Here is a 21,351-nt window from a genome sequence, read left to right as displayed (position 1 = left end):
TATTTTCGTCATTACAGCGGAAACAACTTAAAATACTCCGTCATTTTGGGGCATACAGATAAGTGTAAGACATCATTAGAGACTATAAAGTGTGTACTTTTATTTGTGTACACTCACAATAACAACAAAACCTTGTGCTTTTGTAAAATAAAGAAAATAAAAAGGGTGAGCTTTAAGCAGTCTCCGTGTTCACGAGCATATTTCTGAAACATGAACTGCATATTTCTCAAAAATGAACTGAAACTCTGCGAATACTTATCACACAAACATATGTCTAAAGAAAGCTTAATATTTCTACTTTTATATAAAATGATTAAAATTTAAAACAAATATTCTCCTGCAGTGTAATCTGTATGAAACAAAGCGATGTACATTTTTTACCGGTTCATCTAATTATAGATAATGTGATCCCACCCACCAGCAGAGCGTGCCATTCATACGCTAATGTGCTGAGACGATCAAGGGTAATGGTACATGCCCCCGACAGTGTTCAGAGGTTTGATGTAAAAAATTCATTCATTTTACTGCGCGTTTGTAATGATACACAGGCGAAGAAACTCCTGAATAGGAAGGAAGAGTTAACATTTTCCTCAGAAGAAGAGCGGGACTCCGATAAACGTTTGTATTTTGAAGAGAGACGTGATCCAGCCGGGATACAATTTTGGACGAGTAAGTCATTTAGTTTTCGTTAGTTGACATGCTATTTTATATAAACATGTACATATTTTACTAGTGGGACTGTTTCCAAACTTGCCAGACAGGATTCAGAGTATTGACATTTGAAATATGTCCTAATAAGCAAGTTTTAGTTACATTTAAATGCTGTTTTGGCTAAAGCAGGCATTTAAATTGTATGCTGTATGATATTAATATGATATGTAATTGATATAAATTATATGAATGTTTAGAATATATTTGATCTAGTGTTTATGCTGCCTCATTATCATCAACAAAGCTTGTGCTTGCAAATATGTGTTCAGGTTAAATGAGTAAAATGCACTTTAAATTATGCCAATATTAGAAAATCAGCATCTTATAATGATTTCTGAAGGATCCTGTGACACTGAAGACTGCAGTAATGAAGCTGAAAATTCAGCTTTAATCACAAATTGCATTTTTACAATATATTCAAATAGAAAACGGTTCTTTTAAATTGTAAAATGAGTTCACACAATGTTTTTACTGTATTTTGGATCAAATAAATGCAGTCTTGGTGAGCAGAAGAGACTTCTTTTAAATGATAGTGATGGTATAAAATTAAGTAAAGTCTTTATGTAAAGATGTAACTTCTTTTAACTTAAAACTTGATTTTGATCATTAAGTCTCCTCACATTCATTCTATTTCTGTCACATTCCTCGTTGATAGGCCCAGGGGAGGCTTCCGAAATGAGTGGGACCAGAAAGATACAATCTAAACCAAGAAAGGGGGTGCCCGTATTTCCAACTGAGACTAGCCTGTCTAGGAGGATGTTATGTGAGATCGTATCAAAGGCCGCACTAAGGTCAAGGAGAATGAGTATAGACAGTTGACCAGATTCCGCAGTCAACAGCAGATCATTAATAATTTTGACAAGAGCGGTTTCTGTACTATGATGTGGACGGAAAACCCGATTTACATTGTTTAAACAAATGATTAGCAGAAAGATAATCATAAATCTAAACTGCAACACTCCTTTCCAAAATTTGGGAAATAAATGTTAAATTAAAAATTTGTAGGATCAGCCCCTGGTTTCTTGAGTATTGGGTTATTGGAGCAGTTTTGAATGTTATAGGAACCAAACCAGAAGACATTGAAGAATGAACGATCTCAGTGATTAGAGAAAACAAAGAAGGTAAACAAACTTTAACAAAAAATGTTGGAAGAGGATCAAGGTGGTGGGATTGGATTTCCGAATAATAGAGGATATCTCATCGACAGTAGGAATTTTAAAGATAGAAAATGCAGAAAGAGGTACTTATAAGGAAAATGAGTCTGACGGGCCACAACCAGCATTATTTAAAAGTATTTGCTTGTGAATATTTTCAATTTTGTTATTAAAATAATCCATGAAATTGTTACATATAGTAGTAGAATACATATGTGATGGTAGAGACTCAGGTGACTGTAGGACATTATTTACAATGGAAAAGCGAGATCTAGTGTTCCCTTCAACTGTCCTAAATTGATTAGTATAACATTCAGATTTCACTTTAGTGATAGCATTCTCATTATGTTGCATATGATGAACATACAATTCTTTATGAACTGTAAGACCAGTTTTGGCATACAAACACTCCAGCTGATGGGCTTTAGTTTGGTGCAAGTTAATCAGCAAAGACAGATATATCAATAGTCTTGATATTGCAAAATGTGATGGATCAAACAAGTTTATCTTAAATACTGTAAGGTGGGCATTAAAAGACAGCAACAAATGATCAGATGTGGACAAATCTGAGACAGTACATTTATGAGGAGTTATACGGGAAAAACAGATAAGGTCAAGAATGTGCCCTTTGGAGTGTGTAGGAGTGTTGGCATATTGCAATATACCAAAACTATTAAGAGAAGATAAAACTTTCCTTGTACATATACTACTAGTGTTATCAATGTGAATGTTAAAATCACTCAACAAAATCACATTGGGAGACATTAGAGCATAAGACATAAAAAAGAAAAGTCATAAAAAAATGAAAATTTTGCTTCAGTTAAATTTGCTGTAAGCGATATTGTCCATTCTAAATTCCACGAGCCTAAGCAGTTCATTTAGCCATGCCTCTCTGTCCAAAATATCACACGATACCGTTGAAACAAACTCAAAGCATGTTCTCATGGTTTTACACAAATGTAGCCCTCAACGGATTAAGTATAAATCAGAATATGGCATTAAGCCTAAAAACTTTGCTGTTACAACAACACTATGAGAATACGCCATATGATTGACAGGCAGAAACCATCACAGACCGCGGCCCACTGACATATTATTATTATTGCTGTTACAAAGTCTAGTGCTGTCACAGAGACTGGTGAGATATCTCATGACACTCATTTCTGTGAGATCTTTCAGGGAAATTGTTTTCACACCTTTCCTTGAAAAACTTGCGTACATTACCATTTAAGTGTGATTACATTCTCCTGTGGTATGACCAGTGCTTTGCACCAGCAGCACGGGAGACCTGGGTTCTTGTTCTGCATTGAAACCAGGAAGTAATCACGTTTGCATAATCAGTGAGGAGCGTGATTCTGAGGTTCCATTTTCCCTCCATTCCCTTCATATTCCACTAACGTTTAGGCTTAGGGTTGGGGCACAGGCCCAGACCTTCAAAAACACTTCCCACTTCGGCCATTGGGGACAGTGCTACAAACTTTGATAAGCATATCTCCACCTACTGTTTCCAAATTTATAGTGAGATCAGTCTGAATATATAGTGTATATTGTGCCTGCACACCTAGTGGCAGCAAAGCAATGCATAAAACCATGCAGTTACGAGTCAGGAGTTTCAGTTAAGGTTCACATTAACCATCAGTCTTAGTTATTTCAGCTGTGGCATGATTGTTGCTGTCAGACAGTCTGGTTTGAGTATTTCTTTAACTGCTGATCTTCTGGGATTTTCATGCACAACAGTCTCTAGAGTTTACTCAGAATGGTGTCAAAAGCAAAAAACTTCCATTGAGCAGCAGTTCTGTGAGAGAGGTCAACGGAGAATAGTCAGACAGGTTCAAGCTGACAGAAAGGCTACAGTAGCTCAGATAATTAATCTGAACCATAGTAGTGAGCAGAACAGCATCTCAGAATGCACAACACGTTGAACCTTGAGGCTACAATAGCAGAAGATCATGTCGGGTTCCACTTCTGTTAACCAAAAACAGAAAGCTGAGGCTGAAGTGGGCACAGACTCACCAAAACTGGATAGTTGAAGACTGGAAAAACTTAGCCTGGTCTGACAAATCTTGATTCCTGCTGAGGGACACAGATGGTAGGGTCAGAATTTGGAGTCAACACAATTATTCCATGGACTCAACCTGCCTTGTGTCCAAAGTCCTGGCTGGTGGCGGTGGTGTAATGGTGTGGGGAATGTTTTCTTGGCATGCTTTGGGCCCGTTAATGCTAGTAAAACATACGTGAATGCCACAGCCTATTTGAGTACTGTTGTTGACCATGTGTATCCCTTCATTGCCACAATTTACCCATCTTCTAATGGCTACTTCCAGCATGATAATGCACCATATCACAAAGCAAAAGTCATCTCAATGTGGTTTCATGTCCATGACAATGATTTTAAAGTTTTTCAGTGGCCTTCCCATTCACAAGGTCTGAATTCAATAGGACTCCTTTGGGATGTGGTAGAACGGGAGATAGGTAGCATGAATGTGCAGCTGTAAAATCTGCAGAAATTGCGTGATGCAATCATATCAACATAGACCAGAATATCAAAGGAAAGTTTCCAACATTTTGTGTAATCCATGCCATGATGAATTAAGAATGTTTTGAGAGCAAAGGGAGGCCCTAACCCGTATTGGTATGTGAAGCTGTTTTACAAGTTGTCTTGTTCTGAAAAGCAACTGAAATCTCAATCATTTTTTTTTTGTGAGGTACATTTCCGTTTATGTCAAGTTTCAACTTTTGGTATTTCCATTTCATGGGAACTCGAGCTGTGTATTCACTATTTGACACCATCTGAGTGTCATGTGGTCTGAAGCCCTTATACAAACTATTTTATTGGTGATGGTGCTTAAGCGATGCCCCTAGGGAGCTACATCACAGGCTCCATAAAGGCACTCTCTTTCGCACCATCTAGTCAGATTTTCTGTTCTTCAGTGCATAATTTGTCTGGCCCTTGTTATACTAGCGACTCACGTATAATTATTTATAATTTAATAATTATCATTATTATTATCCCTTTTGAGTGTGTAACACAGGATGGAATTTAAGAAGTGCTTACCTCCATGCACACGGTTTATCGTCAGTGTAGATTCCCACAACATGTGCACTGCCTGTCTGGGGTTTCATCATGCGGAGGCCACATTGGAGGTTTCGGATTGCCTGCAGTGCCAATTATTGAATGTCAGGATGCTTCAAGAAAGGCTTGCTTCTTTGGAAATTCGGTCAAGCCGCATGTTGGTGCTCTTTGTTTTTCTTCCAGTGCCATTTGACCCGTGGGAGGCCGGCGCAGATGCAGAAGAGATGGGAGCTGAGCAGTAGGCCAACCTACGGTTCTCTCTGTCATTCTCCCCAGATTTGACTCAACGTTCTCCCATGGAATTTACATGCGGGCACTAACCCTAACCCTACTCCATCATTTGTGGGTATACATATAGGTGTAAGACATCATTAGAGACTATAAAGGGTCTACTTTTATTTGTGTATACTCACAATAACAACAAAACCTTGTGCTTTTGTAAAATAAAGAAAATAAAAAGAGTGAGCTGTTAGACTTCTCTGTCTCCACTAGCATATTTCTGAATCACGTCACAAAAATGAATTGAAACTCTGCGAATACTTATCACACAAACATGAAACATATGCTTAAAATTTATATTTTAAATAAATCAATTCCAATATTAAAACAAATATTCTCCTGCAATGCAATATGTATGAAACAAAGCGATATACATTTCCCCTTCTGTCACTCTCTCGACGTTGTGTTGAAGGAAGTGACACAAGGGGTCTTCTCGGATGCCGATTCGTACTTCTGAACCTGAGAAAAGGACAATGTCAGGTTGGCAGACAGAATTTGCATGTCGCACCCCGGACATACATGTATAAAGGGAAGCGGGGCAGCGAATGCCAGTCAGAATTTTTCTTCGGGGCCGAATGTTTGGGCAGCAAGCAGCAGAATCTCACTACTGTTCCACTCACCTCTATCAGCGAGAATCGTGGCTGTTGGATCCGAACGGCGCATTTCCAGCTGGCATTCTGTCTCTGCACGTTGTGCAGTTCACGCCCCTGGGCGCTTCAACAGTGCTTCTTCCTGTTTAAAAGAGTGTTCTCCTCCTAAAAGAGGTATATTTTCTCTAAAAGAGTCTTGAGTTTTCCACTCACAAAAAGAGCAATACACAGCGGCGTTGAACGTCCTTTCAGGGCGCATCATTTTGAAGATGCCTTTCCACCCCTGTGTTGTTCCTGGATGTGGCCGATTTCTCTCCAAGAATGATGGCCACAGACGCTGCCTCGTGTGCCTGGGTAGCGATCACACTGAGGCGGCATTCGTGGATGGTTCATGTTCTCACTGCGAGAACATGACCATGGCAACGTTGCTGTCGCAGCTCACTTCCGACCGGGTGTTCCGCTTGCACCTTGTGCCCTTCACCAAAGTTATCCAGTGCGCCTTCTGTCCCAGGTCAGCCACTGAGCGTCGCTGCCTGGATGTTTTTCCTCCCTAGCCTTCTGGCCTGCGAATTTAGTGGAGCAACTCGCGGCTAGACCCACTATGAGCCTCAGGGCTCTGTACTGGGGTTGGGCTCCATAGGCATAGTTCCCTCTTCAGGCTAACTCCCCGTGATGTATTTTCCACGGTATGGTCCCCCTCTCAGCAGACCCGTGTTTCCCTCAGGCAGCCCAGCTACCTCGGCCCTGTGCTTGTAGAGTTCCCCCCTTCACTAGGCTGGACCTACCACCGCGCCATATCCCACGTCCGGCTTCACAACCCTCGTGGTGTATTTGCCACAGATCTCCACCCCCTGGATTGGGCAGGGTGTTGCCTCCGCAAGGTCTTCCCCTCCTGAAAGAATAGGACATTCGCGGACCGGACAGTTACCTTACATTTATGCATTTGGCAGACCTTACCTTACCTCTGGTCTCAGCTCAGCGCCCGGCACGGCGGCTGAAGACACCTCCTTAGGCCTCTTCCTCAGTCTCTAAGCCACCCCCTGCCAGGTGCACGGAGCATGACAAGTGCTTTGAGTCTTCTCTCAGCACCCTAGCCTCAGAGAACCTGTCGCCCCTGACAGGCTCTCCTGCTCCCTCCGGGGAAAGACCACCTTCCCCGACTTATGTTGGTCCCCAGCCACTTTACGTCCTATGTGAGAGACATAATGAGGGAGTAGGCCATGGCTGCTGGGCATGGAACACCTTTTTCCCCCCCAGGGGGCGGGAAACCTAATGTGGTATGCAAAACTCTTTGAGGGGGCGTTGGGGAGGGCTACGTGCACTCTGTACAGGTGCCAGTAACACGCAATAGCCTGCTTTGCACCTGTTTCGACATCTCACGTAACAGGGTAAGTGCGTGCCATTTTTATATGGACCCCTTGTGTCACTTCCTTCGACACAACATCGAGAGATTGACAGAAGGGGAACGTCTGGTTACTGTTGTAACCTCCGTTCCCCGAGGGAAGGAACGAGACGTTGTGTCCCTCCTGCCACAGCACTAGACCTAGCACCGTAAATGGCCGTGCGTAATGTTCGGCTCCTCAGTGCAAAATCCTGACTGGCATTCGCTGCCCCGCTTCACTTTGTGCGTATGTCCGGGGCGGGGCATGCAAATTCTGTCTGCAAACTTGACATTGGCCTTTTCTCAGGTTCAGAGGTACGATTCGGTGTCCGAGAAGACCCCTTGTGTCACTTCCTTCGACACAACGTCTTGTTCCCTCCCTCGTGGGAACGGAGGTTACAACAGTAACCAGACGTTTCCTGGCTCAGCTCATTATAGCTAATGTGATCACACCCACCAGCAGAGTGCGCCATTCATACGCTAATGTGCTAAGACGATCAAGGCAAATGGTAAATGTCCCCGACAGTGAGGTTTGATGTAAACACAATTCATTCACTTTACTGCACATTTGTAATGATACAGGCGATGAAACTCCTGGATAGTAAGAGTTAACATTTTCCTCAGAAGAAGAGCGGGACTCCGATAAACATTTGTATTTTGAAGAGAGAATTGATCCAGCCGAGGATACAATTTCCAACGAGTAAGTCATTTAGTGTATGCTGTATGATATAAATATGATATAAAAATAATATGAATGTTTAGATTATATTTTAACTAGTGTTTATGCTGCATCATCGTCAACAAAGCTTGTGCTTGCAAATATCTGTTCAGGTGTAAATTAGTAAAATGCACTTTAAATATCCCCATATTAGAAAATCACCATCTTATAATGATTTCTGAAGGATCATGTCCTTCAGAAATGAAGGAAGGAACTGAAGACAGCAGTAATGATGTTGAAAATTCAGCTTTAATCACAAATAGCATTTTACAATATATTCAAATAGAAATCTGTTCTTTTAAATTGTAAAAATAATTCACACAATGTTTTTACTGTATTTTGGATCAAATAAATGCATTCTTGGTGAGCAGAAGAGACTTTTTCTAAAACTTTTATATGGTAGTGTAGGTATAAAATTAAGTAAAGTTTTTATGTAAAGAAAATGTATAGTCAGATTACTTCTTTTAACTTAAAACTTGATTTTGATAATTAAGCCTCCTCACATGCATTCTCTTTCAGTCATATTCCTCATTAATAGGCCCAGGGGAGGGGTCTTTTGTCTCCTCAGGTGTGAATCACCTCAATATTCATGATAGTTCACTTCTCCATTGCCTAAAATTGTCTTACAAATGTTAAATTAGTATATTGTTTTGTATGAATGAGTGATCAGGATGGTTTTCACATCATTTTGTAGCAAAAACTCTAGGCTACAAGATCCAGTTCTCAAAAGGCTTGTGGACAAATGTTGAATATGTGTTATATGGCCTTATTTCAATTAATTAAAATTTTTGTTTTTCAAAAACCATGCATAAACGTTATTTTCTCAAAAATACCAACCTGTACACATGTTGCTCACATATTATTGTAGCCCAGTTTGTGCTGAATATTGTGTTATCAGACTTAAGCCATTAATATTTTTTTAAGCAACTGAAAAAAGCACAAATGTTAAGGCATGTCAAAACTTCTCCAGGGCCCAAAACACCCTCAGACCCCAGAGGGTTAATAAACGTTGGCCTGTTGGCCTACCAGGCTTTCGGGTCAGGAGGTTTTGGCTTTGCACATGTACTGTGTCTAAACCTAGACAAGAGTGTTCTGTTGCCAGGGTAACATACTCTTTTTCTAGGGGTGAAGCTGGATTTACAGGCAATGTAGGCACATATGTCTCTAGTTTGCTTTCTATAATTTTGCCAGTGTTTAGCAATGTACATGTTCTCCCTACCAGAACATTTAACAGGCTTTTGGGTCTCGTTATCACAGCTTCTGCTGTCATTCCCCTCGGCATGTTGCATGCCAGACCATTTCAGAGCTGGATGAACTCCACAAAGGGAATTCAACCACTGACGCATGGGTGCAACCAAACTCTGATAGCATGGAAACAGACCCGCCTTCTGATGCGTTCTGTTGGCAGCATAAGCTAAAACCCTCCTGCAGAGAATCTGATTCGATGGCGTGAAAGTGAGTGACTTTATGGAGCCTGTGATATAGCTCCCTAGGGGCATTGCTTAAGCGCCATCAGCCAATAAACTGGCATGATTGTATAAGGGCTTCAGACCACGTGAAACTCAGTCAGTGTCCCATAGCGAATACGCAGCGTCTCGTTCCCTCTCAGGGAACTAGAGTTACGTTCCACGTAACAGAGACATTTTTCAACCTTTAGTTCCTGTTTTGACAAATTGTAGGTCTATCCTGTTTCATTTTCTGCATTAATGTAAGTATGTAGGCCTAAATTGCCACATAAATGGTTGCATAATCGCATGCTCTTTGCTCTCTGTATGCTTTCATCTTAGGATCATTAGTTTAAATTTTATGTGGCATAATTGAAAACCGATCATCACTTGATTAAATTACTTATGAAATATTTTAAAAGGTCAATAGATTAAACCATATTTCCAGGCAAGTGTCTAACAAAAAGAATCAATTGCCACCAAAATGTTGGTAAATTATGCTGCATTGATGCCATACTGGAGCAGTGTCCAATAGCTCTGCTTGCATGGGTTTTGAGCCTTGTTTGCAGCTTGCTAACAGTTTTCATGGCTTGCACACTTCAGTGTTTACACAGTTCCCATATGTCCTGATATACTCCCTATCTGTCTCACTGATATCCAGCTCTGCCACTCCGGAGCTGTCTGTAATCACACCACTGGAGGAAATCTAACCCACTAACAAGCTACTTACCTGCTTTTCATAGGAGCCCAGCTAGAGGATTAGCAGGGATACAGAGAGAAAGAAATAAAGAGGGGAGGAGAGAGAAGTGGTGAATAGGATGGGATTTTCTTCTTGCATGCTTGGATGGTCATGCCACGGATCTCTTTATGCCAATGTTAGCCAGGGTTGAAGGGCAAGTCAATTAAGTGGTGGGTTTCAGGGTGAAGCAAGTGAATGTTTCTATTTAAGAAGGCAGCTTGTATAAGCAGTATGGTTTGAAGTTTGAAATACAAACAAATATGGGCCATGTAGCCTATATCTACCACTAGGATGACAACAGCTGTAATTAGACTAAATCTGAAGCTAGTTATTATGCAGTGTTAATGTAAGATTACCTCAAGGTTATGTACACATATTGAAGTCTGCATGTTTGTTTGTGTGTGTGTGTGTGTGTGTGTGATAAGTATTAAGTCTTTATTTGTTTTCCTTTTTTGACTTCAATGCTTACTTTTTTGTTCTTGAACTAGGCTAATTACAATGACTTTATTCTGTCTGCTTGCAGAATTTTGGTAATGAACAAGAATTGAACAAACTCCCATAGAGCAGCAGAAACTGTACATCACTGTACATCTCATTACTGAAAATAAAGGAGGTCTACAATACCTTGAGGAAGCTGTCCATTAGCATTCCAATTCATTCCAAAGGCAGTTGGTTGGCTGGTGAAAGACTCCAGAAATGCATGGTCTGATTTCTGATATCTTTGCTCATGGACACTCAGTTGCTGATACTTTGTTTTTGTTTTAGTTTTTTTGAGCCAATCACCTGAGCCATAAATTCCCTGTCCTAAGCCAATCACAAGCACACAATTTTTTTTTACAAGCAATTAAAAATTGCATGCTTTTAAGAGTCCTCCAAATATCAGTCACTGGCAAAACAACTATCAAATTAGATCATTATGATTTGTATTTGGCTTTCAAAAATTATACTTTGTCAGAATGCATGGATACTTGTGAATTGCAGTCAATTAAGAAAGATGTTTTTTACCACCAGAATGGTGTAGTATATACATCATATACTAGCAGGGACTAACTGGAACATGCTAACCAGTCAATATCCATTCACACAAATATTTCTAGTATCCATAAATAGAAATCCACTCTCATTTTCACCAACACTCAGTCAACACTCCTTATTTTACATCTCCATCTCACCAATGAGCATATTGTTCATGCACTTAAAAAACAAATCTCAGGCCAGCTCCAGGGTCATATCATATATTTTATATTATTTATTTTTTTCCCCTGAGGTCCACTTAAAAAGTTATTAAAGTTTTTAGTACCAAAACCACTTATAATTTAGCTGTTCCTCTCTCTGACCTTTACCATTAAATGTTTCATATTCTGCTGCTGTGTATTTAACCCTCATGTTCTGTTTGGGGTTCAAGAGATCCTGAGGCTATTTTAAAAGCTTGGAAAATATACTCAACATTTTTATAGTATATTGTTGACACTTTTATGACTTTTTCCAATCTTATGATTGCTGATTATAAAAAAAAATTCAACTTTATAACACTCCATAAATAATGTTACATTTCTTATCTTTGGGGTCTCAGAGACGCCAGATATTATACATGAATAAATTCAGTACATATTCACATACAAAGATTCTGTAACTGGTGTACACAAGGTAGAGAGACACTCTCGCCAGTTGTGCATTTGGATTTTTTTTTATCATTGACCACAGACAGAAACAATCACTTCATCTGAATGTCCATACTTCTACTATACAGTTGTATGCTAAAACATTATACCAATAGAGTAGTATGTCTGAATCCTCAGTATTCATAAAATAGTAGGTGAGAAAAAACAGGCAATTCGGACGACTCTTTTCAACTGTAAGTAATATATATATATATATTTCCAAGAAAGTTTTTTTCTTGTGCTTAAATTATTCTTGTTTCACAAAGCCAGAGTAGATGATTTTTGTGATTGTTGCTGATACTTCATACAGTTGGGTCACGGGTCAATACCCACGTCCCCGGATGAAGTATTTCCAGAATCTGTTCATATTACTTGCATACATACATAAAGAACTTACTGCTTTACCGGCAGAGAAGTGCATCCTTCATCTAATACAGTACATACTCTGAGAGAACACAATTTTGGATGCACAGATTGTTACTAGGTTATGGATACCAGTCACAAGTCTACTTTGGGGCAAAACAGAATGAAAATGCTTGACGTAAAAACAATAAAGTCAATCTAATCAGAATGTGAGGTTTAGAAACACTCTCTTTGCATGTTAATTGAGAACCAGCACTTGCTCCACTTGCGGGTAAGCTGCAGGTTTACTGTCAGGTCCAATATAGTTTTTAGTTTCCACATATTTCAATAACAGCCTCTTTGCAATGCCAACACATTGTAACAAGTTCACAAAAAATATGTGTTGAAATGTGACACTCTATTAAGATTACAGATTACACTGAAATTACCTGGAATCCTGTTAAAAATAAACATCAGCCATTATTTTCCAAGACTTGGACTCTTCAGAAGGTGTTACAGGAGCCAGGACTCTTCAGAATGTGTTAGAGGAGTCAAGATCACAAGGTTTGAAAGACTTTTCCTTATTTTACTCTTATAGTTTGTCTTCTGGTGTTACAATGGGAGTGATAGCATATATCCCGATTTCTTCTTATTACCTCACCAGAACTGGGTGGGCCTATTTACAGACCACATAATTTGAATTGTTGCCATGTAAAAGTGGGTGTCAAGCAATGATGAGTTTAGGGTTTCTGGAATCAGAAACCTGAGAATATCCAAACAAAACATATATTACATTTATCATAAATAAAATATCTGTTGATCACATGGTACAAAGTTTTGAGTTCGAAAACTTAGTCAGTTTACATATTAAAAAAGATCGTCAGAAGAAATAAAATTGTGCCTGACATTTTGACATAGAAGAGATCATTGTATTATGAAACTGCAAGTTTCAGAACTAAAAACTTCTGCAAAGATTTTATCCAATCATAACACAGTGGGATTGTATATTGAAGTCTTTAAGGGGACAGCACATAAAACCTGAGTGTTTCAGACAGAGGGTCAGAGACAGGGTGGAAAAAGTTACCACTCCTCAAATACTCCTTTTGAGCACCTGTAATAATGAATTGAGATTGCATCTAAAATTGAAGGAAAAAAACACTGAAATATACTTTTTATGTGTTCAATAAAACACATTTTATTTAATTTGAACATTATATTTACACACAAATTATTTTACATTATATAATACACACATTTTTAATAAAGAGTGCAGGAGAAGAATATATATATAAATTCATCAATTCTCAACAACTCCCATACCTGTGAAGAGAAGAGAGGGATAAAAGAGGGGAGGACACAACACCAGTAAAGACAACACAGCCCAACCTAGGGCTCTTTGTGAAGAAGACTCACAATGCTCTTGCAAAATAAAATCCAGGACTGTACTGACAGGCTAGTTAACTGGATTTTTACCTTGCCCTGTACACCAAGAAGCAAAAATGTGTCACTTGAACATATCAAGCTTCCTAGTTGATGGAGCTCTCGCATTCAGAATGGTATCAAACACATTGGGGAATAACCCATTATTCAAAAGAGTGCCCCATTGAGGGGCCATACCCATAACTTCCACAAGTCCGGCTGGGGTGCCAAATGTTACCCTGAGCCTGAGGCAGTATGTCTGTTCTGACTGGAATCCAGGAGAGAGCTCAAAGTCAAAAACCATACTTGAGATGGCAAAAACGGCACCACTAACAGTGGTTAATGCTAAACCCGATCCTCTTGAATTCTCTGCAGAATTGCGTGCTTCGGTGCAATCTGAATATAGAAATCTGCACAACATTCTGAATTGACATTTCATTAGTACAGAATTCAAGCGTCTCAAAATCCAGAATGGGACACATGCCGCTGTTTTTTTTGGGACTAGAAAATAATGTCTGTAAAAGCTGCATTCTCACTGAGAAGGGAGAATCTCCTCTATTGCCCCTTTTTCAAACACAGAATTAATTTCTCAAATCAAAAACAGGGCTTCCCAAACAGAAACATCTGTCGGATCTACCCCATTGAATACCGGCTGAGCCCGCCTGAATTAAATTATATAACAATGCTTTATGTTTCGAAGTTCCCAGTTCGAAATGCCCTACAAGTGCTGGCAAGCTGACAGACAGGCAGAGAGAGGGATTAATGCATGGCTCTTGCCTGCATCATGATCTTTAAACATTATAGGGCGCACTTGCCTATTTTTTGTCGACTGCCTCAGAAACAGTGGCATAGCAGAGAAGCCTTCGCTAACCCAATACTGTGGCTGGTTGAAGGGAAATTGATAATGCTTTTGCCTACTGTATATAGGCATACATGATGAGAACCCTGAATGTATCTAGTGCAGGGATGCTGACAGAATAAACCTTTTCCCTGGTATTTGAATGGGGGAAAGTGTTGAACATTGGGGGTGATGTTTATGTTCTGTACTGGTTCCCCACAATGCCCCCGTCATTCTTTATGGGGGGACAACTTGTGGTGCTTATTTCACTGTATGTTTTGTGTACACTTGTGCTCGATGAACACTGAATTCTGTTATGCATGTCTCGAAACCAATGGTCATGGGGACAGAGGGCGAATTTGATCAGGCAATTATAAAAAGCAGTCTCTCTGAATGTACAGTTGAGGACGCTAGATAAGCCATCTTCCTAGCATAGAACGGGGAAGAATGTGTGAATATGGAGGGGAATTGAAAGCAAGCATGCTTGCCACAATGGCCCCTGCATTTGTATGGCGGGACAACATATGTTCACTGTGTGATTTGTGCACACTTGTAGGGAAGCCGAATACCTTATTCGGAAAGGCACGAATAATAACTTCAAAAAAATTAACAGATTCACAGAGTATATAATATACAAAGAGTATATATATATTATACATACTCTTTGTATGTTTTTTTCAACTACAGGTGTGTTAGTGAGGCTTTTTTGCTACTTTAATAACTAAGATGATCTGCATCCTTTCTGTTGCCGATGATGGTAAAACCATCTCCCTCATGTAATGGTGTCCCTTCACCGCTCATACTGTGGCCTATGGGTGAATGCTTAGCTTGTCACTCAGAATTTGTTCATAAAGGATAAATAATTGACTGGTCCAAGTTCTATTATTGCCATCTTTGACCTCTATGGATTTTGTTTTCAACTTTTTAGTGTAGTGGTGCCATTGTAGCCATGACCTTTTTATGTTCTACTCACCCAGTTTCAGTGCTATATCATGTAATTTGATATTGTTTAGATTCATTCAATCAAGTCTGGCCGATCCTGAGACATCAATCCACAAAGAACAGAAGGTAGTTACCTTTGCATTAGACCAGGAGGGGAATAAACTAGTTCCATTTTGGAGGAACTTGCTCTGCTTAATTGCATTGGAACATACCCTAAGTGTCACGTGGTCTGAAGCCCTTGTACAGTCACGTCAATTTATTGGCTGGTGGCGCTTAAACGACGCCCCTATGGAGCTACGTTATGGGCTCCGTATAAACATTTGCTTTGGCGCTTTTGAGTAAGATTTTCTGTTCTTCAGTGCACGGCCTGTGTTGTACCAATGACAGAAGCAAGGATGATTATTATTCTCCCTTTTGAGTGGCAATACAGAATGCAATACATCTTTTTAAACAGCATAATTTTCATAATTACAAGGGTCCAACGGGGACAGCAGTGCTGTTCAAAGCTCACAATTTCTCAACATGACCTGTTATCCTTGTTACTTGTTCCATTTCCACGGCCTCCAGATTGGAGTCTGAGAAGATTAGAGTGCAAGTAGACATCGGATTCATCCTCGTGTTTGTCGCCCTCCCATTTAGTGAAAGTGTAAGTTTTGTCGGACATGCTCTGAGGCTTAGCTCGGCATCCATTTTCTGATGAACAAGCATTTGAAAGAGTTACCATGCGCGTCTTGAGCCATCGCAAAAAAAAAGAAAATGCTGTATGAGAGAATTTATCATTGAAGTTAAGGAAACAAATTGGCCCCTTTGTACCTATTGCGTTTTTCTATGTTGTTCTTGGAAAATGCACAAAAATAAGGCAATGGAAGAATGGCCTCGGACTTTCTCTCTTTCCCCTCCCCGTTTGAAGCATTTTGCTCATGGGGGAGGGGATCATGCATGGTCCAGTGAGCCCAGCTGCAGAACAAGGGGACTGGAATAAGAGAATATTCCCCAATGGAGTGATGACGAACTAACCCGCGAGTGCTTCGTCAGTGCCATCATTCTCTCAGGATGCTATCAGGAAATGCAAGGTATTTTTTTGTCTTTCATCCGTTTGTGGACCATGTGGGTGTTCATGCGAGACAAAAGATGTGCACTGCTATCTCTGCTTGATTTTTCATGACGACATGGACGTTGCTCTTTTCAGTCAGCTGTTGGATCTACACATGATGGTTTTGCAGTCCAACCAAGCACATTGTGTTAAGGAATACTTTTGAGATATTATCGGCTCCATTTGGAATTTCCATTGTTTTTTCCCTCCGCAGCTCATACTGGGGAACGATTTGGCCAAGGCGATGCTTTTGTTCATGAAGGTGTTTTGCCCTATCTGGGTACTATGCATTGTTCCCCTATTATATGATGGGTTCTATCTCATTTTTTCAGGATACCAATTTAGCTCAGTCTCCCCTGTAATTTACGCTGTTGAATAAGCATTAAATATTTTCAGCTTGAGTTTTGCCTCTGCCTCCATGACCAAGGGTCTCAGTGCATGCGTAATATAACTCAGTGTACAATAAAAATAGGTCTACACATGAGTCTCATGGGCTTGCTGTGTAATGAAGGATAAGCCAAAAAACATATTCAGTGATCGAAATTGGACTGCATAAATATGTGTTTCTTCTCTTTGCCCTTCGGTCAGTATTGAGATGAGTTTGCCATTGTACCCTCCTCGAACGCCTGACAACCAGAATATGGTTCAGTTTTCCCCGCAACTTGCTGGGGAGCGAACATAAAAAAATAATTAAAAAACGCTTCCAGAATTCAGTCTCTGTCTCCATGACCAAGGGTCTCGAGACATGCATAAACCAGTTCGATGTTCATCAAGCTCAAGTCTGCAGTTTTAAAATTTTCTGTAGATTAGATGACATTTCAATGAATGAGGGTGAAACTGTTTGCCAGAAGAGTTTATAGATTTCAGCAGGGATGCCATAAGGTCCTTTGTTTATGTGTCAGGGACTTTGTGTAGCTTTGTGTCAGATGCCAAATAACAAAGTCAATTAGAGCTAATCGGTTGTCTAGTTGTTCCGCTATAAGGCAAATTGATGTAAGAAATGCATTACTGGATGGGAACTACTATGACACATAGGAGTAGGGGAAAAGTATCAAAACACATTAAGTAGAGGCTTGAGATGGGCCTTGACCCAGCCTGATGATCAAGCCTCTGAGAAAATCTGTCACTCATTTCATGCTTTTACCACTTAATCTGCCATGTGCCACTGTGCCACTACCATGCTCATCATCAAGACCGATCTCAGCACTCAGTCTATCTGGGGCATCTGCCCCAAATAGTGCTCAAAATGATAAACAGATCAAATATAGCTGTAACTTTGAAAGATAAACGCAAAACTCCAAATGTAAAATGTAAGATAAGAAAATATAACATGAGCATCTTAATAGTCGAACATCAAACTCATATCCGGTCTATATATGCAAACAATAAAAGTGTTTTGTTTCTGGTTCCTTTTTATGTTTTAAATGTTAAGCTATCTATTCTATATCAGTTTTCCTCATTTTCTTTATCAGTTATCTTCCATAAAAGTAATGTAAATCAAATGCTAATTAAATCCTTTCAATTACCATACCAAGATAAACTTCATAGGCAAAGATTAACATTGGAACTTAAGCTTTCTTGTAATCACAGATGATGCCACTGAGAAACTCAACGCACCTGCTTATCAACATGCCAGACTGTTAATGTCTCCTTTTTCTTTTTATCTAACTACATAAATTATGTGGTGTCGTTTTGAGGGGGCAGATATATTGGTCATAAGCTTGATTTGTCTTTCTATGACATGAAAAATTTTAATAAAATCAACATCATGTACAATGTATTCATAAATTAGGTATTTCTATGACCTTAATTCTGGGGTCTGAGGGTGTTTTGGGCCCTGGAGAAGTTTTGACATGCCTTGAGATTTTTACTTATTTCAGTTGCTTAAAAACAAATTAATGGCTGAAGTCTGATAACACTGTATTCAGCGTAAACTGGGCTACAATAATCTGTGAGCAGCATGTATGTACAGGTTTGTATTTTTAATACAGCTTTAATAATACAGCCAACTAATATTTCACTTCCCTAGAGTGAGAACAGCTTTTTATATGTATTAAGGTATGCCCTTTTGTAATCAAACACATACACTCACCTAAAGGATTATTAAGAACACCATACTAATACTGTGTTTGACCCCCTTTCGCCTTCAGAACTGCCTTAATTGTACGTGGCATTGATTCAACAAGGTGCTGAAAGCATTCTTTAGAAATGTTGGCCCATATTGATAGGATAGCATCTTGCAGTTGATGGAGATTTGTGGGATGCACATCCAGGGCACGAAGCTCCCGTTCCACCACATCCCAAAGATGCTCTATTGGGTTGAGATCTGGTGACTGTGGGGGCCATTTTAGTACAGTGAACTCATTGTCATGTTCAAGAAACCAATTTTAAATGATTCAAGCTTTGTGACATGGTGCATTATCCTGCTGGAAGTAGCCATCAGAGGATGGGTACATGGTGGCCATAAAGGGATGGACATGGTCAGAAACAATGCTCAGGTAGGCCGTGGCATTTAAACGATGCCCAATTGGCACTAAGGGGCCTAAAGTGTGCCAAGAAAACATTCCCCACACCATTACACCACCACCACCAGCCTGCACAGTGGTAACAAGGCATGATGGATCCATGTTCTCATTCTGTTTACGCCAAATTCTGACTCTACCATCTGAATGTCTCAACAGAAATCGAGACTCATCAGACCAGGCAACATTTTTCCAGTCTTCAACTGTCCAATTTTGGTGAGCTGTTGCAAATTGTAGCCTCTTTTTCCTATTTGTAGTGGAGATGAGTGGTACCCAGTGGGGTTTTCTGCTGTTGTAGCCCATCCGCCTCAAGGTTGTGCGTGTTGTGGCTTCACAAATGCTTTGCTGCATACCTCGGTTGTAACGAGTGGTTATTTCAGGCAAAGTTGCTCTTCTATCAGCTTGAATCAGTCGGCCCATTCTCCTCTGACCTCTAGCATCAACAAGGAATTTTCGCCCACAGGACTGCCACATACTGGATGTTTTTCCCTTTTCACACCATTCTTTGTAAACCTTAGAAATGGTTGTGCATGAAAATCCCATTAACTGAGCAGATTGTGAAATACTCAGACCGGCCCGTCTGGCACCAACAACCATGCCACACTCAAAATTGCTTAAATCACCTTTCTTTCCCATTCTGACATTCAGTTTGGAGTTCAGGAGATTGTCTTGACCAGGACCACACTCCTAAATGATTTGAAGCAACTGCCATGTGATTGGTTGTTTAGATAATTGCATTAATGAGAAATTGAACAGGTGTTCCTAATAATCCTTTAGGTGAGTGTATATTTCTACTAAATATGTTGTTTTGCAGCTTTGAAACCAATTTAATTATATGAAAAATATTTTATTTGCATTCATGGATAAAACATTTTATAAGACATATATAAATAGTGATCCGTACAAATGGATACGGCATGGTTTAGTGAGAACATGTTAAAGTTATATATAGAATATTAGACATTTAGCTCTTTAAGGCATATTATTCAAGAAGATACCCCTTTAATTAGAAAACCTTTGCTTTTACATCAAGATACATTGGCATTTAAACCTACAACAATATTACTAAAGCACATTAATTACAATTGTGCTTACATTCACAATACATTATACTTTGGTCTGTACTATGTTTATCACCTTTACTATTTATGCTTTATTTTTCATCATTATTGTAATGTGCATTATTTCATTGTACATTGTATTGCATATCTTCCACCTCTATAAATATTTTGCGAACTTTCTAATTTCATTTCTAGCAGCAAGCAGAACTCAAATGCACTGGGTAAAAAGGGTCAGCATATCTTGTTGACATTTAGAGGCTCTGTTCTAAAGGTGAAGTAGCAATGTAACAATGCAGTTCTTTCTAAAATAAGACTGAGAACATTTAAAAGGTTAGAAACTTACAAATGGTCTCAAAACTCCTCTGTGAGTTCTAGGTATCTGCTGCCTTGGCCAGTAATTTTGCTTAAGTGCATGTTTTTAGACAGTCATTGCCATTGCCAAGATAGAGGATTTCAGAGAGAATGCTCAAGGACAGGGGACTCTCAATTACATGTGAGTTTCCTATAGGAGTGCCAGCCAGATTAAGAGAGATTTAATGTAATTAATTTATTTGTATGCACCAAAGAAATATCAAGGAAAGAGTAAATAATTGCTTAAGAATGATGGTATCAAAATCTCTTTCTTCTCCACCACCAGAAAATAGCATCCATTAACAGCCAAGTTTGAATGCCCCTAAAAGGATTATTAACCCTTAAAAGCATACCTCGGGTCTTCAGAGACCAGGGACCTCATTCCACCCACTGTACCTCATCCATTTTTGGCGTTGTGCCCAAACCACTTTAGTATTCCTCAATCTATCTCTTATAAATAGTGTAACACAAAAAATGTCAAAATTGCAAAAAAATAAATACAAATAATAATAATTATATAATGGTAAACACATAGTACCAAAAGTGTATAGGGTCTTTAGAGACCCGAGGTACGTAAGATTGTCAGTTTTTTTTCCGCATTTTCGTAAATTATATTTTTTTATTGTTTCATATCTAATAAAGTTTACTGTCACAGGGTATGTATTTCTTTGTTTATTACAAGACAAATTAGCTCTATATTCATACAAATAAATACAATATTGTGTTGATTTTCTGTGCAACTAATTAACTATCTACAATGGGGAATTATCAGTATCCCAAATGCATGTACACGTACATATTATACTTGCTATTTCTTACTCAAGGTTGTTTCAGTGATTGATTTGATTTACATTTGACATTGCTAGCTGACATAGAAACAACACTGACGTAAACTATAGCAAGGGTAACACATGAACAATATGATATGACTATTGTCATTTGGGTGTACTACTGAAATAATTAATCTCAATAAGTGCTTGAGGAAATACATATGTGTAACTTAGGTGTGGCTGATGTGTATCATATGTGTAA

The 21,351-nt window shown here is 39.3% G+C and overlaps 1 protein-coding gene across 1 annotated transcript in view; it reads left to right on the top strand.

Moving 5' to 3' along the window:
• LOC127654782 (neural-cadherin-like) overlaps positions 1-21,351 on the top strand; it is a 437,028-nt gene that overhangs the window by 85,856 nt on the left and 329,821 nt on the right. The window lies entirely within an intron of this gene.

Source organism: Xyrauchen texanus, chromosome 2, assembly GCF_025860055.1.
Source record: "Xyrauchen texanus isolate HMW12.3.18 chromosome 2, RBS_HiC_50CHRs, whole genome shotgun sequence".
Taxonomy (NCBI): Eukaryota; Metazoa; Chordata; class Actinopteri; order Cypriniformes; family Catostomidae; genus Xyrauchen; species Xyrauchen texanus.
The sequence above is the reverse complement of the archived record's forward strand: the minus strand, read 5'-3'. Positions and strand labels throughout refer to the sequence as shown.